A 15086-nucleotide genomic window follows, 5' to 3' on the forward strand; every position below is an offset into this window, starting at 1 on the left:
TAATTTTGTAAAAAATGATATTGATGGAAGTTTCTACAAGGCATCCATAGTTATTTTCTTTCAACCTTTCATTTTTTATAAATTTTTATTTAAAAAAAAAGTTAATAAAAAATGTACAAGAATAGTTCACCATTGCTAATTTCGCATGATAACTTTTTTTTCCTTTGTTTTGGTTTTGATTTTTTTACTTTTACTTTTTTTAGTTTTTTTCTCCCCTTATTTTTTATTAGATCAGTTGTTTAAACGAAAGAAAAGCCAACGAATGTGCCCATGTGGCATCCTATTTCATTTTTCACCTTTCATCTATTTTTTAATTAGATAATATTGTAATAAATAGAAATCAGTAAATAAATTTTTTAAGATAAAAGTCAATCGAGGTATTCACAATAAAGTTTCTTAATTAAAATTTTTTTTGAGAAAATAATGTCAATGAAGGTGTTCATAAGGCATCCTTACTTGTTTTTTTCTTTTATAATTTTATATGTTAATTAGATAAATTTTATAATAAAATGATATGGTTGATAAAAATAACAAAACAATTAGCATCAAATGGGTTTTGATATATCTCGATTTGATATGGGTGTTTTTGTTAAAAATCGATATCAAATCGAATCATGTTGGTTTTTTAGGTAAAGAAGGAAAGGTAAGATGTGGATTTAGGATGCTTTGTCCTAAATCATCTCCTGGTATATGAAAAAGTATATATTTTATTGTTAATTTGGTTTTATATTTATACACATGTATTATATTAATAAAATTATTATTTGATATTTTAATTTAATAAATTAATATTTTAAAGTCAATAGGAGTGTCTATGTCGCACCCTTATTGAGCTCTTTTTTTTGTTTTTCTCTTTTTTTTTGTTTTTTTTGTTTTTATTCTTTTATTAGATAAATTTACTAAGAAAAAAAGACTAATTGAAATATCCACATGACACCTCAATTTAGTTTTTTTTATCATTTACTTTTTTTAATTAGATATATTTTTTAAAAAATAACATAAAAATTATTTTTAATTTAATTTTATTAAAATTTATATCAAAATAATAATAAAAAATAAACTATGAATTATTTTAATTAATAAAATAGTTAAACCTACGTTGTGAGCTCATTTCTAGTATTCAAGAAAATGGTAAAGAAAATTATTTAAACCCCATCTCTTAATTTTAATCTGAATTAGAACATGCTAGTAGCCTATTATAGAGATCATTGGAAATTAATTACTTTCTTACTCAACTGCTAGGGTTTAAAACAAGTGCCAAAAAATTGATAAGCCTTAAATTTTCAATTCTTGACATTTTGAATTTAGCGTTGTTGGATTTCTTCGGGGCTGGGTTGAGCCTAATGGCTCATTAATTATGTTCCTAATCAAGCCTAAAATCTATCTAACCATAATTTATGGTTCTTAAAACTTATGTAAGTATGCCTATACATTTATATTATAAAAATTATCACATTCACTTGTAATAGTGGAGTTTTTGAATTTTATTATCAAGATTGTAACAGTAGTGTGAGCAGTTGATATAATATTAAAATTTTAATTTTAACTATCAAAGTTCAAAATTTGACAAATTTAAATATGAGACTAGCATCGGTACATCCATTTTTTTGTCAAACATCTTCAATTTTATCAAAATCATTTTCTTCTATACTTACATATGCGAGTGCAAACACATTTGCGTGTGTGTAAATATAAAAAGAATTAAGCGTTTAAGTTAGATTCATACATACATTATCTGCTTTCCTCCCAAATATGTTTGCTTTCAAGTTTCCTCAAACCTTTTTTCATATTTTTAGGTAATTAAAATATTGGTGTATAATTTATGATAGTGCGATCAACATGTTCATGGTATTTGATACACACAATATAACTTGTAAGCATGCAAAATTACACACAGATTTGCATAAAACAGGGGGTTTTATTTTATTTTAATTTTATCATGTTTTTGAGAAAACATTGTCATAACGTCTAGATCCAGGGATCTATCGCTAGACATTGACTTTTAGGGAGTCGCCACCAATCTTTTTTAATCTAGGTGCGATTGGCCACCTATGGAATCTGTCCTTTTAGGGAACACCTAAGTTTAAGGGTCCCTAGAAGAATAGGTTCAGGTCTGCTAACCAGAACAGGGTTCGGGAGTTTGGTTACGTGTGAGGAAGGTTATAGCACCCTCACAACGCCCATCAAAAGATGGTACCAGCTTAAATTTGTGTTATCCAAAAGCTTTAAAATTTTACCAAGTAGTTAATTATTGAAAATAATTTTCAATTGACTCTAATACTTTTAGCAGAAAATTGAAAAAATTTCCTCACCTCAGGAGTATACCAGAAAAACTACTGTTTCACTTACAGAGGCTCCGTCGTCGGATTAGTTAAAGAAAAAAACAAAATCAAAATTAAGATAGAAAGGAAGGAAAGAATGATTTTTTTTTGTAGGAAAAATTGATACTTTCAACTTTTCCCCAAAAATATTTTTTTTGAAATTTTGATTTTCAAGGAAAATTGATACTTTCAACTTTTCCTCAAAAAACCTTTTTTTGAAAATTTATTTCTAAGGAAAATTGATACTTTCAACTTTTCCCCAAAAATATTTTTTTGAAAATTTATTTCTAAGGAAAATTGATACTTTCAACTTTTCCTCAAAAACCCTTTTTTTTGAAAATTTATTTTTAAGGAAAATTGATACTTTCAACTTTTTCCAAAAATATTTTTCTGAATTTATTTTAAGAAGACAAAAAACAAATAAGAATAAAAATAAAAATAAAGAAAAAGATAAAAATGGAATAAAATAAAAAAAGTACTAAATAATTCTAGATATAGTCAATAGATAATAATAATAATAATAATAATAATAATAATAATAATAATAATAAATAAATAAATAAATAAATAAATAAAAATACCAAGACCCCTTCAAGAGCTTCTTTTCCTGAAACAGAGTCTGGCGGATCATCAACACAACCATGGGCCCACAGTGGCTCAATAGAAATTTCCCGGGAGGAATGTCTGGTTCCTCAAAACTGATACTTGCAAGATAATCAAAAAGCTTATCTCTATCCACTCTGCACAGAAAGGGAGAGCGATAAAGCTTTATGCATCTTTCCAGAGTTAGGAGCCATTCCAAGATTAGGCCATGCCGATTTAAAGTGGTGGGCAACAAATAGCCAGATGCTAGATCTTCTTTCTTTACCACCACAATGGGATAAGGTTCGCTTTTGAGAAAAGTGATCAGGTCTCAAGGTCCAAAGGGCAAATACCGGATTCTGGGGTGAAGATTACATTGGCAGTACAGAGAGAAGAAATTCTGGCCGTGATCTCTGTAGCAATATCCCGCAAAAGGGACAGAACTCCTGTACAAGATTGGCAGCCCATCTTTGACAACATTTGCAAAGCCATAAAGGAGTAGTAGGGCAAACCTGCATAGAAATAGCACAACTTGCTAACTCACGTTTCTGCCTAAATCTACCATTGCTCTCTAAACCCTTGTAAAAGTCAAATTCGGAGGAATCAAAAGGAACCAGTGCTGAACAATAGCTATATTCCTCTTCTGCCTGCCTCGTATATTTGGTTTGGGTTGGATCCGTTAGAAGTTTAGGAGGGAATTCCATTATCTGCAATTGATAATTTGTTGCACTCATCAGTCTAGATGCATTGATGAAGGAACGGATGTCATCAACTATATGGTGGAAATTGCAGTGGGCTATCATGCGAGTGCCATCAGCCAACATAAGTTGAATTGAGGTTGATGGTAAAGTTTCATCTACAACCAATCCAGGAGAAAGGTTAGGACCAGTGTTGAGAGGAGTGGAACTGATAGTTGGTTCAGGAGCTGCCGAACTACTGCTACTACTAAGAGTTCTTCCTACACCCTGAAATGCTGCCTGTCGCTTCTTCTCTGGTTCAGGGCATTTCTCGTCCCTCTTTATTAGATTGACATGAACAGCAGACCTTTTATCAGCAGGTTCAAGCTATTTAGGACACTCAGACTTTTTATTCTCGCTAAGAAATGTGCATTTTCAGGGTCATCCAACCTCCTCAGAGGGCCATCATTTACAGTGAAACCATTGGTCCAGAAAATTATGTTGTGAATAACAGCCTCAGGCTGTTGGGGTACAGAAGGTACAGTTTCCCCTAAGAGTAATCTATCGGTTCCAGTAAAACTTGTTGAACTTGATAATGAATGAAGACGTTCGAGAGGCCCTTCTACAGCTCCTAGTTGCCTAGCTTGATTGAAAATCTCATATACATCATTATTCTTTACAGGATCTTGAACAAGCATGCCACTTTTCTCGCCGCCGGTGTAATACTCCTTGGGGCTATCGAAATCGCTGTCAAAATCGAGTCCAGACCGCCTGTTCAGATCCGAGAGCGTGCTTATGCCGCCGGTGCGGCTGCTTGACGGCTTCGCAGGTTTCTTGTCACGTGAGGTCGTGGGTTTTGTCTGATTCTGTTTTCTATGTTTTTTCCTATGATTCTTCCTAATCTCTGTACTCTTATTGCTTCTCCCTCACCTATTCGATTCTCTTTCTCTATTTTTTTTTCTTTCCACCAGTATTCTTTTTCTTTCTATTTTTTGTGTTGCGCAACTGATACGGCCTTGGCCTGCTGAGAGCTGTGGGCGTCACGCCGTTGCTGAGTGCTAGCTATTGACTGCTTGGGTTCTATTACCGAATCTGGAATTGTGGTTCGGTGAAAAGTAGTTTTGGATACTGCTGGAAATGGTTATGAATAGAGATAGTGGCTCTGGCAGCAATGGTGAGAGTTTGGCTTGAGTAGAAATGGTGGTGTAATATGAGGTCTGGTTTTCAATTTAGCAATGGCATCCCTCGGGACTAAGGCTAGTGATGGCAATGATGGAGAAGGGTGACGTTGGGTTCAGTTACTGCTAGAGTCTAAGGGAATAGATGAATATCAGAGTCTTTTTATGACTCTTTCCTTTTTTTTTTGTTCTCTCCTTTCCTTCTCCTATCCGGATTCCTCTCCCTCTCCTAATCAAATTCTTCTTCTATCTTTTCTCCCTTTTTTTTTCTTCCCGTCTCCTATTCGGATTCTTCTTCTCTCCTATTCCCCTTTCTCCTCCATCTTTTTTCTGTTTTATAAAACCATGCTATTTTTTTTTTTTATAGAATTTCAGTTCTATTCCACTTAGTCCTCCAATGCTAAAGATTAGCCACCAATCATGCTTTCTGATCATTATCCAACTTAATCTCAATCTTTCCTTTTTTTTGTTTAAAATAATAATCAGATAATAAAAAAATGATAAATATGAAATAAAAAATCTAAAATAAAAATGAATAAAAATCCCTGCAACTGAGCTTGGATTAGTCTTAATTGACAAAGAATCCCGGACAAAATGGGGTGTCTACAGCTGCCCCTCTTTGCACATTTTTTGTGAAACAGAAATTGTGCAAAGACGTAGACACCCATTCAAGACTCAACTAAATTTTTTTTTTGCCCCTTTTTTTTTCATTTCTTTTTTTTCTTTAATAAAAAAAAATCTTGATCAAAGCTCCTCTAAACAGAAGTTCAATGATTTTGAAAAACATAAACAAAGCTCCTCTAAATATAGGCAACTTTTTTTTTTATTTTCTCTTATTTTTTTTATATATATTTTTTAAATTTGATCAAAGTTCCTCTAAGCAGAGGCTCAATGACTTTGAGAAACATAAACAAAGCTCCTCTAAATAGAGGTAACTTTTTTTGTTTTTTTATTTTTTTTATTTTTTATTTTTTTATTTTTTTTTCAAAGCTTCTCTAAACAGAGGCTCAACGACTTTGGAAAGTAAATTGCTCCTCTAAACAGAGGCACCACCACTTTTAGAAAGTAAATTACTCCTCTAAACAGAGGCACCACGACTTTGAAAAAGTAAATTGCTCCTCTAAACAGAGGCACCACGACTTTGGAAAAGTAAATTGCTCCTCTAAACAGAGGCACCACGACTTTGAAAAAGTAAATTATTCGTCTAAACAGAGGCACCACGACTTTGAAAAGTAAATTGCTCCTCTAAACAGAGGCACCACGACTTTGAAAAGTAAATTGCTCCTCTAAACAGAGGTAACGAACTTGGAAAGTAAATTGCTCCTCTAAACAGAGGCAACGAACTTGAAAAGGTAAATACTCCTAGACAATCATGTTCGAAGGAGTTGAAAGTTGTGTTTGAGGGAATTTCAGGAGATCATGCCCAAAGGTCTTATAAATCAACTCTGATACCAAAAGACATCCTATTTCAAAGATTAGGAACTTACCTAACATGTTTCTTTTCCATCTTGCAAAATATCTTCGTATTTGTCTTCTCCATATGAGATGTTGAAACACCCCTGCTTCTTGAATTTATACACTATACTTTTCTGAAAGTAGTGTATGCTATGCAATGTGTATGATTTTCAATGCACGCTATGCAAATGTTGGCCAATTAATTCCTGTTCAATGTATGGTACTCAAGTTTCTCAAGCTCTTTTTTTCTTTCTTGGGTGTCAAGCCCTTTGATTCCTCAAGGATCCAATTGCACTGCTCTTCTAAGATCGAACCAGTGTAGCTCTCAATCGTCCTTTCCACTCACATTCTTTCCTTGTTCAATTTCTCAATACTTTGGAATAAGCTTCATCAATCGATCATCCCTTGACCATCATTCAATGAATTTTTCAGCACTAGCAAATTTCAAAACAAATTTCATCCACCATCACTGGGTCCTTGTCTCAGCATCAGCCATTTCAAAACAAACTCTGTCCACTGATTGTTCCCACCATTCGACCAATTCATCCTTGTACTCATCACTTGGTTATATCACTTTTCAAGATTTGCCCCATCATATTCTCTAGTTAGACACATCATACATCCTTCTAAATCATCTCTTTTAGGTTTCTACCATTTCTTCATCATCTTAGATTTCTTTTCAAATGAATGTAAGATTCTTTTAAACACATATTCATTCATTCATTATCATTTCAATTCTTGACAAATATAATGCAATCAAGCATTTTCTCAATTCATTCTAGGGGTGAAACAATAAGAGAACAGAAGGTGAATTATGGTAAAGATAATCAATGGAGATCTATTTTGGTAGAAAATAAATGGGAAAGGAAATAAATTGGATGTCATTGAGGTGAATGGTATGTCCAAATGATGAATATTCAGACAATTTTCAACATTAATCTAGGATTCTTTTTCAAAAACTCATTCCATTTACTGTTGAAGTCATCTTGAGCTTGGCGAACTCTGCCCCAGTCTTTGAGGGATCTTCAGATGTCTTTGATCTTTCATTCATGTGAGCCATTTGACCTAGATCTTTTTTTTTTGGTACCAAAATCACCCTTTCAGGTTTTCAATTTGGATCTCTTTTTTCATTTTTTCATTTTCTCATTTTTTCCCTTTTTTTTTCTTTTTTTCTTTTTCTTTTTTCTCTTTTCTCATTTTTCATCCATTGTTGATATCTTTCATGTAGCATGATTCCATTGCTTCATCATGAGCATGTCTTTGCTCAACCTATGATCATTCAAGTTAAGTATTCACATTTGATCCAAATGGACTTTTCAAGGTTGTAATGTAGGCCAAGGTGAAGGGTCATAAAAAAAAAGATATAATAGGCTCAAGACATGTATTAAAAAGGTTCAAAACCAAAGGATCATTTGATACAACTTGGCATTTTGCCCCCACATCGTTTCACTATTTTTTTTTCCTCACACAAAAGATTCTCATTACTTTGCCCCAAGTCATGTGTGGCTTTTATTTTTTTTTTTTTGCTTTTCTTTCTCTTTCCATTTTTGAGACCTTTTGTGGTGTTTTTTTTTTTTTTTTCAAAATTTACCCTCCAATGTAGAGGGTGATCCTTGGTTGGGGTTCTTCAAAAAAATGATAAGCTCAAAGGGGTAACAATAAATGATTTTTCAAATGGTAAAAGAAAGATGGCCATTTTTCATCTCAATTGTGAATACCTTTCTTGAACATCATCTATTGAACAAAGCTCATGAACTTGTATAAAAGATTACACACCTTCAAGACATATCTATTTCACTTTCAGTAACAGCTTACTTTTTGCTCAAATCATCTCCTCATATTGACGTGGATGAGTTCTCAAAATTAAATCCTAGAATTATTGTTATCATTGTCTAAATATTCATCATAAGAAAGGGAGTATAAAGTTATGAAAGGTAACAAAGCATGGAGTAATGATCAAGTGAAAGAGAAAAATGTAATGAAATGCATTGACATGCCTTTATTAAAATGATAACAAGTGAAGTCATATTGCAAAAAAAAATTTAACATTGTTTGAAAAAAAATCCTAAAATGACAGAAGAAACCTTCAACCAGTCTTATCTCCATTTTTAAAATTGTCCCCCTATGCGATCAGGTGAAGAATCTCTATTGACATCTTGCCCCTCAATTCATTGTGAATCTCCGGATCTTTTCTGTTCTTGACTTTCGCTCAGTACACTAACATTAGGTGCTGTTGCTTTTCCTTGATCAAAACTTACCATTCCATCATTGATCAACCGTTGCACCTTATACTTTAAAGCAGTGCAATTTTCAGTAGAATGGCCAGTAATTTCATAATGGTAGTCACAACGGGCTGTAGGATCATATCACTTTGGATAGGGTGGTTTAAGTGGTTCCACAGGCTGGGGGCAATCAAATGGCTATTATAGAGTTCTCGATATAACTCTGTATAAGTCATAGGGATTGGATCAAATACAGGTTTTTTTCGAGTAGTCCGTTGTTCTCGTGAGCCACTTGCTGGGTTAGTAAGACGAATTTGGGTTCTTACAGGAGCTTGAATGTTAAGACGGTAAGTGGATGAATAAGATAGTTGTGGGGCTAGCTGGTATGGGTAAGATGAGGTATTATTCACAGCAGGATAGTATGGAGAGTAACCTTGGGATGGATAGGGTTGATAACCCCCGAATTGTTGTCTATCAAAGCTCACAGCTTAAGCTTCAGTTTTTTTCTTTTCTGATGTTTTCTTGGTTTCTCCTCCTCTCAACTTGCCATTTTTTATGGCACTTTCAATAATTTCTCCAGAGATTACCATGTTAGCAAAATTCTTTGTTGCATTCTCTATCATCTTTTCATAATAGGGAGGCTTCAAAGTACTGACAAATAACACTGTAGTTTCTTTCTCAGTTAAAGGAGGTTGTACTTGAGAAGCAATATCCCTCCACCTCTGGGCACACTCTTTAAAAGACTCATTTGACTTTTTCTCTAGATTTTGTAAAGATAAACGATCATAGGCCAAATCGATGATGTGTCGATATTGACTGATGAAGTCATGAGCCATATCACTCCAAGAGCGAATGTGAGTCCTATCCAACTGAACATACCACCTGGCAGCAGAACCAGTAAGGCTATCCTGAAAGACATGCATCAAGAGTTTTTCATCATGTGCATGAGCTGCCATCTTTCTACAATACATGGTGATGTGGGTTTTGGGGCACTTTGTACCGTCATATTTTTCAAACTTCGGTACTTTAAACTTATGGGGGATAACCACATCAGGAACTGGGTAGAGCCCAGCAGCATCAACTGACCCATAACAGCTAAATCCTTCCACAGCCCGTAGCCTTTGCTCTAGCATGCTAATTTTAGAGCTTTTCTCAGCTTCCACCCTTATCTTTTTCTTCTCCTTCTCTTCTAGATCAGGAATTGGTTCTGTTGCCTTTTCAATGAAGACAGGATTTATATAGCTATTATACTGCCCTGGGTTGAAAGCTGATGGCATTCCAGGATATGTTGGATATGCAAAATGTTGTGGTGGAACCTCTTGGGCAGACTGGGCTTGAGGTGGGCCAAAATCTGGAGGGTACAAAAGGTCAGCCACTTCTTGCTGGCTTGTACTTCCTTCAACTCATTTTCCTTTATTCATATTATTGAGGGCCTCCAGAATCTTGCTTAGTTCACTTTCAATCTTCTCCTGAGCTTTTTCTAGCTTTTCAAATCTATGAGAACTTTCTTCTTCCATTTACCTTGCTCTGGATCTTGTGTTGTGTGAATGAGCAGGGTTTTCGCTAGATGGAGCTATCCTCGGACCTTGAGTACCATACTTATGATTAGAAATGTTATGCTGTGCCTTTTGTATGATACTTTGATACACAAATGAAATGTACATTTTTGGAATGAAATCTAGTATGAAATGAATGCAAATGATTGTGTTGAAATATGATCATGAAAAGAATACAGATGCATACAATCAGACAAACAACATAGTTAGTTCCATGGATGAAACGTAAGTGATGCATAATGTTACATATGATAAAAATAATACACAAAGTTAAGCAATCAAAATGATTAGATAAACACCCTTTTTGTGTCCTAATTTTAGGGTATATCTATCATTGGGTAGAAAGAGCTCTATCCTAGGTGTAGGCACTCTTAAAGTTCACTACATGCGATTTTAAGGTTAGAGTCTAAAGGTCCTCAAATTGCTCCTTACATCCCTGTCCATTACAGACTAGTAAGGCACCCTAATCCTCACCCATTACAGGCTACAAGCGGAAAAGGTTCAATTTGAGTGGGAGTATTTCGCTAGCCACTGCGGAGGCATTAGACCTCACGAAAGCAATAGGTACTTTACTCCCTCCTAGAGGGATGGAGCTCGGGTATAGAGCTCATGTTATGCACATGCATATGAATGACATAATTAACAAGGTAACTAAAACATGAATGAATAACAACACATATATACAACAAGTTTCAATTTCATTTGGCTTTTGGATAACGCAAATTATTTGCTGGCCTGACTCTCAAGGTCCCCAGTGGAGTCGCCAAGCTGTTATAACGTCTAGATCCAGGGATCTATCGCTAGACATTGACTTTTAGGGAGTCGCCACCAATCTTTTTTTATCTAGGTGCGATTGGCCACCTATGGAATCTGTCCTTTTAGGGAACACCTAAGTTTAAGGGTCCCTAGAAGAATAGGTTCAGGTCTGCTAACCAGAACAGGGTTCGGGAGTTCGGTTACGTGTGAGGAAGGTTATAGCACCCTCACAACGCCTATCAAAAGATGGTACCAGCTTAAATTTGTGTTATCCAAAAGCTTTAAAATTTTACCAAGTAGTTAATTATTGAAAATTATTCTCAATTGACTCTAATACTTTTAGCAGAAAATTGAGAAAATTCCCTCACCTCAGGAGTATGCAAGAAAAACTACTGTTTCACTTACAGAGGCTCCGTCGTCGGATTAGTTAAAGAAAAAAACAAAATCAAAATTAAGATATAAAGGAAGGAAAGAATGATTTTTTTTTGTAGGGAAAATTGATACTTTCAACTTTTCCTCAAAAACCCTTTTTTTGAAAATTTATTTCTAAGGAAAATTGATACTTTCAACTTTTCCCCAAAAATTTTTTTTTGAAAATTTATTTCTAAAGAAAATTGATACTTTCAACTTTTCCCAAAAATATTTTTCTGAATTTATTTTAAGAAGACAAAAAAAAATAAGAATAAAAATAAAAATAAAGATAAAGATAAAAATGGAATAAAATAAAAAAAGTACTAAATAATTCTAGATATAGTCAATAGATAATAATAATAATAATAATAATAATAATAATAATAATAATAAATAAATAAATAAATAAATAAATAAATAAAAATACCAAGACCCCTTTAAGAGCTTTCTTTCCTGAAACAGAGTCTGGCGGATCATCAACACAACCATGGGCCCACAGTGGCTCAATAGAAATTTCCCGGGAGGAATGTCTGGTTCCTCAAAACTGATACTTGCAAGACAATCAAAAAGCTTATCTCTATCCACTCTGCACAGAAAGGGAGAGCGATAAAGCTTTATGCATCCTTCGAGAGTTAGGAGCCATTCCAAGATTAGGCCATGCCGACTTAAAGTGGTGGGCAACAAACAGCCAGATGCTAGATCTTCTTTCTTTACCACCACAATGGGATAAGGTTCGCTTTTGAGAAAAGTGATCAGGTCTCAAGGTCCAAAGGGCAAATGCCGGATTTTGGGGTGAAGATTACATTGGCAGTACAGAGAGAAGAAATTCTGGCCGTGATCTCTGTAGCAATATCCCGCAAAAGGGACAGAACTCCTGTACAAGATTGGCAGCCCATCTTTGACAACACTTGCAAAGCCATAAAGGAGTAGTAGGGCAAACCTGCATAGAAACAGCACAACTTGCTAACTCACGTTTCTGCCTAAATCCACCATTGCTCTCTAAACCCTTGTAAAAGTCAAATTCGGAGGAATCAAAAGGAACCAGTGCTAAACAATAGCTATATTCCTCTTCTGCCTGCCTCGTATATTTGGTTTGGGTTGGATCAGTTAGAAGTTTAGGAGGGAATTCCATTATCTGCAATTGATAATTTGTTGCACTCATCGGTCTAGATGCATTGATGAAGGAACGGATGTCATCAACTGTATGGTGGAAATTGCAGTGGGCTATCATGCGAGTGCCATCAGCCAACATAAGCTGAATTGAGGTTGATGGTAAAGTTTCATCTACAACCAATCCAGGAGAAGGGTTAGGACCAGTTTTGAGAGGAGTGGAACTGATAGTTGGTTCAGGAGCTGCTGAACTACTGCTGCTACCAAGAGTTCTTCCTACACCCTGAAATACTGCCTGTCGTTTCTTCTCTGGTTCAGGGCATTTCTCGTCCCTCTTTATTAGATTGACATGAACAGCAGACCTTCTATCAGCAGGTTCAAGCTCTTTAAGACACTCAGACTTTTTATGCTCGCTAAGAAATGTGCATTTTCAGGGTCATCCAACCTCCTCAGAGGGCCATCATTTACAGTGAAACCATTGGTCCAGAAAATTATGTTGTGAATAACAGCCTCAGGCTGCTGGGGTGTAAAAGGTACAGTTTCCCCTGAGAGTAATCTATCGGTTCCAGTAAAACTTGTTGAACTTGATGATGAATGAAGACATTCGAGAGGCCCTTCTACAGCTCCTAGTTGCCTAGCTTGATTGAAAATCTCATCTACATCATTATTCTTTACAGGATCTTGAACAAGCATGCCACTTTTCTTGCCGCCGGTGTAATACTCCTGGGGGCTATCAGAATCGCTATCGAAATCGAGTCCAGACTGCCTGTTCAGATCCGAGAGCGTGCTTATGCCGCCGGTGCGGCTGCTTGACGGCTTCGCAGGTTTCTTGTCACGTGAGGTCGTGGGTTTTGTCTGATTCTATTTTCTATGTTTTTTCCTATGATTCTCCCTAATCTCTGTACTCTTATTGCTTCTCCCTCACCTATTCGATTCTCCTTCTCTATTTTTTTTCTTTCCACCAGTATTTTTTTTCCTTCTGTTTTCTGTGTTGCACAACTGATACGGCCTTGGCCTGCTGAGAGCTGTGGGCGTCGCGCCGTTGCTGAGTGCTAGCTATTGACTGCTTGGGTTCTATTGCCGAATCTGGAATTGTGGTTCGGTGAAAAGTAGTTTTGGATACTGCTGGAAATGGTTATGAATGGAGATAGTGGCTCTAGCAGCAATGGTGGGAGTTTGGCTTGAGTAGAAATGGTGGTGTAATATGAGGTCTGGTTTTCAATTTAGCAATGGCATCCCACGGGACTAAGGCTAGTGATGGCAATGATGGAGAAGGGTGACGTTGGGTTCAGTTGCTGCTAGAGTCCAAGGGAATAGATGAATATCTGAGTCTTTTTATGACTCTTTCCTTTTTTTTTTTTGTTCTCTCCTTTCCTTCTCCTATTCGGATTCCTCTCCCTCTCCTAATCAAATTCTTCTTCTATCTTTTCTCCCTTTTTTTTTTCTTCCCGTCTCCTATTCGGATTCTTCTTCTCTCCTATTCCCCTTTCTCCTCCATCTTTTTTCCGTTTTATAAAACCATGCTGTTTTTTTTTTTATAGAATTTCAGTTCTATTCCACTTAGTCCTCCAATGCTAAAGATTAGCCACCAATCATGCTTTCTGATCATTATCCAACTTAATCTCAATCTTTCCTTTTTTTTTTTTAAAACAATAATCAGATAATAAAAAAATGATAAATATGAAATAAAAAATCTAAAATAAAAATGAATAAAAATCCCTGCAACTGAGCTTGGATTAGTCTTAATTGACAAAGAATCGCAGACAAAATGGGGTGTCTACAAACATGAAAGAAAAAAACCCAAAGATATATATTTATTTTTCATCAGTCATAAGCACCCCCCATACTTAGGCTGAAAGTTGATCCATCAGCCCTTAAACGGAACCGCTGAAGCCTTTGTTGTAAGCATATTCAATAAGGGAATCCAACTCATCATTGGTGCAGTCGATCAAATTGTCCTTATTTTTATCAGCAACGTCCATGGCCTCTTCAACTTGCTTGTTTGGCGCGAGTGCACCTAGATGTTCAAAAGCATCCTTGAGCTGGTCCCTGGTGATGCTGCCCTGCTTAGAGTAAGATCGAAACACTTGTTCCAATTTGTTTTTCTGATCCTTGTTATCCTTTGTGGCTTGCATTGTGGATTTGGAGGTTTGTGACCGGGTGATATTAGAGAGAAGGCTTGCCTAGCTTGGTTTGGTTTTCTTTTCCAATGCAATTTGTTTATATAGACCCAAAACTCTGAATACGATTCTGTTGAAGTGTAGGGGAATAAAACATTTTTTGGTGGTGGGGTTTAAAAATTGATTTCCATCCTTTTTATCAATAAAATTAATAAATCAATCAATAATTTTTTATAATGAATACTTAAAAAAAAATATTCCAAGAGGATTGGTACGAATAAAAATATTAATGTTAATTTCTTCTTTTCTTCTGGCTCAAATTAACCACAGATTGGAAAATGCTAAATAGCAGCCTCCACTATCTTGTGTCCATTTTCTATTGTTTCATTTGTTTTAGCCCTCAATTTGTAGTTTTTATTCGCTTTTTTTTTTGTTTGCCTGATTAAATGATGCAGTTGCATAAATTTATTATCCAAGCTTTATGATGAGCACCTATAGACTTTTTGCAGTAATATGATGATGATAATAGTTTTAAAAGCACTAAAAACCTTTCGCTTTTTATCTGTTCACCAGAAAACTGAAAGTAATCATGTTAATAGAAAAATGCTCAGAAACTGAAGTTGAAAGAAGGAAAAGTGGTTGAGAAGATGAATATGGGATAAAATTGTGGCAACTGGCAAGTGTACATTAACTTTTCT

The 15086-nt window shown here is 35.2% G+C and overlaps 2 pseudogenes; both read right to left on the reverse strand.

Annotated features, from left to right (window-relative positions):
* Window positions 1-1800: 1800 nt before the first annotated feature.
* LOC149517700 (uncharacterized) lies at window positions 1801-11647 on the reverse strand (annotated as a pseudogene).
* A 122-nt stretch (window positions 11648-11769) lies between these two features.
* LOC149517701 (plant UBX domain-containing protein 4-like) lies at window positions 11770-14403 on the reverse strand (annotated as a pseudogene).
* Window positions 14404-15086: the final 683 nt, after the last annotated feature.

Source organism: Durio zibethinus, chromosome 8 (assembly GCF_047325235.1).
Source record: "Durio zibethinus cultivar Kanyao isolate XHJ-2024 chromosome 8, ASM4732523v1, whole genome shotgun sequence".
In the NCBI taxonomy this organism is placed as follows: Eukaryota; Viridiplantae; Streptophyta; class Magnoliopsida; order Malvales; family Malvaceae; genus Durio; species Durio zibethinus.